Below are 2,994 nucleotides of genomic sequence, written 5' to 3' on the forward strand. Positions count from 1 at the left end.
TACAATAACCACTAAATGGCATTTGTAGTACAAAATTCTTGACAAAGAGTAAGCATTCAATAAATTGTAGTATCATGATGATAATGTTAATAAGTTTCACTTTAAAATTAAAGAAGTAATATGGTTAAAGAAATTTTGAAAATGTTGCATACAAAAACGATGAACAGCTCCCCTACCCCCAGCATTTCGTAGAGCTTTTAGATGCTAATGTGCATTATGAATCTCTTAAAATTCTATAATTCCCAACTTTAATTAGCTATGAAGCCATATTTTTTTCCCCCACTGAGCATCTCTTAGGACTAGGGTTCTTCCCACACACTTTCCTAAATGATATCTTGATAAAGATCTACCTATTAATCATAATTCATGTAAAATTCATACTGCTTAGGTTTTCAATTGCTTGTATTAAAAAATTTAAATACTAAATGTCAAATGTCAGAATAGCGAATGTTTAAAAAATTTCTTTCGTGAACATGACAGGCTGATAACCAGAATTTTAGGAATAAAGTTTTCAGCTGCACCAAAATTAGTCTTTCCATTTTGCAAGGGCTCGTAATCACCAGAGTATAATAATCAATTAATATCTTCCATCGTTAATAATTGTTCTTTTGTTAATAAATGAGACAATTTATTTATAGCTACTTTATGTTAGCAGAAATATTACATGATAGTGCTTGAGATGGCATACTGTGATTCTAGTTAGATTTCAACTGTTTCCTTTTTAAAGAAAAAAATTATAAAAACAAAGAAGAGAGATGAGTACTATCTTTCCTCCAAAAAATTCATTCATTTCATATACAGTTGATTGAAAGAAAAACAGGCTGTTTAAAAGGGTCAAAAGTTACCTATATAACTTGAAATTTAAGCCTTAAGATCTGAAGTGCTGTCTTCCCCTGGGGTCTGGAAGATAAATACAAATATTACGTGATAGTGCTTGAGATGATATACTGTGATTCTAGTTAGATTTCAACTGTTTCCCTTTTAAAGAAAAAAATTATAAAAACAAAGAAGAGAGATGAGTATAATCGCCAGAGTATAATAATCAATATCTTCCATCATTAATAATTGTTCTTTTGTTAATAAATGAGACAATTTATTTATAGCTACTTTATGTTAGCAGAAATATTACATGATAGTGCTTGAGATGGCATACTGTCATGATTCTAGTTAGATTTCAACTGTTTCCTTTTTAAAGAAAAAAAATTATAAAAACAAAGAAGAGAGATGAGTACTATCTTTCCTCCAAAAAATTCATTCATTTCATATACAGTTGATTGCAAGAAAAACAGGCTGTTTAAAAGGGTCAAGAGTTACATATATAACTTGAAATTTAAACCTTAGGATCTGAAGTACTGTCTTCCCCTGGGGTCTGGAAGATAAATACACCTCGGGCATTGTACCACAGGGACACACTTTAATAAAAAGCTGACCCCCCTTTGCTTTCAGGGTGACTCCTAGTACTCGGACACAGCACAAGGCTCTCCAGCCTTGCACATGCCCCACTCTCCATCCCCACCAGACGCCTGCATGCGCTTCATCAATGTCTGCTCTCTCACTAATTAGGTGTTGATAGGTCCCTGCACACTTTACCATATTTTTTTTTATTTGCTTCTCTGCTTTTGTGTATATTGTTCTTATGGGCAGATTAACTCCAACTCAGTGTTTGAGATTCCACTTAGGCATCACCAGTTCTAGAAGAATTTTCTAACCCCCGAATCAAAAACTGGATTTAATGCCAGTTACCTATATTCCCACTTCATTTCTAGCATTTCTATACCATTTTGCTCTGTCTCTGGTTGTGATTGATCCCACTGAGTATTAGAAAATAGTTGCATTTGGCAACATAACCTTAAAAATGTGTGAACCCTCTAAGTGTTCCACCTAGTACCTGAGAGTGTTTGATTTGCTAAGTCAGTACTCCTATGTGAATGCTCTGTATTGCATAACATTGAAAGATTGTCCTTTCAAACCCTAAACTTCTCATTCCCCAAGATATCAGCTCACCCACTGATTTTCTGAATTATTCTAATACCAACTGCATCTGACTCAGGCACTTGCTGGTAATGAACTTCTCAGACATGCTGAGCCCAGTAATATCCTTTGAATTCTTATGTTCTCTCAGAGCCCCCTTTCAGGGGAGAGCATCAGAGTGTTCATCAGCCCCCATGGTGCCCAAATTGATCTTTATTGACATGACCAAAATCATGCAGAGGGTACTGCATTAGATAATTAAAAAAAACAGGCACTTGAAAGGAATATTGGTTTTAAATACATACTTAGTTTTCCTTCTGTTACTTTTTTTTCTTTAGCTTAAAACAATCCTTCTTATGGCATCATCTTTTCATTCTCCACTGTTAATGGCACCAAAATATTATTTCTAGGGCCTCATTGAACAAGAAGTCTCACGAATGAAGATACTGGTGAAGGCTAGGGCACACACTGGCATGGTTGCCCTGTGTGTCTATTTTAAATTATCTTTAGAAGTCTAACTATGGTCATGATGACCTCCTCTGATCAAAGAACCACTCCCATCCACCCAGTCCTCTCCCAGGTTTCTATCAGCAAATAAATGCCTATGTTTTTGCCCATGTGCCCCCTCAGAATTATAGCCAAAGGCAAGTTCCCATTGAGTTCTGCACAATTCTGCTCACAGAGAATAAATCCCTCCCCCCCCCGCCCTGGTGTGAGTGGGAAGGTGAGGAATAGGTGGGGAGGTGTGTGTGGTGCGGGGAGGACGGAAAGGAATATAAATATCCTGGGGGGAAAAACTGCAAGGCTTTCGTTGAGCCTGGCAGGTATATAGATTTGTATACTGCACATAAGGCAAACATTTCATTTTTAATCATTTTCATCACATTTCTTTCCTGAACAGAAGGAGGAAAAAGAAAAAGAGTATGGCTTTGTACTAATTAGAAAAACAAAGATAAAAAAGGCCATATTAGAATTGGACATTTTAGGAGCACCATTTGTTTTTCCTTTTCCTTCTTTTTTTTT

The 2,994-nt window shown here is 35.8% G+C and overlaps 1 protein-coding gene and 1 long non-coding RNA gene across 2 annotated transcripts in view; one reads left to right on the plus strand and one right to left on the minus strand.

The window, feature by feature from the left end:
* The window catches only part of NEGR1 (neuronal growth regulator 1), an 854,147-nt gene that overhangs the window by 236,470 nt on the left and 614,683 nt on the right, over positions 1 to 2,994 (plus strand). The window lies entirely within an intron of this gene.
* LOC107185008 overlaps positions 2,545 to 2,994 on the minus strand; it is a 19,589-nt gene continuing 19,139 nt past the window's right edge. The window contains exon 3 of the long non-coding RNA XR_001515920.1: positions 2,545 to 2,555. This is a non-coding gene — a long non-coding RNA (uncharacterized LOC107185008). The remainder of the gene's footprint in view (positions 2,556 to 2,994) is intronic.

The sequence above is a fragment of the Myotis davidii genome, unplaced genomic scaffold (assembly GCF_000327345.1).
Source record: "Myotis davidii unplaced genomic scaffold, ASM32734v1 scaffold128, whole genome shotgun sequence".
NCBI lineage: Eukaryota > Metazoa > Chordata > Mammalia > Chiroptera > Vespertilionidae > Myotis > Myotis davidii.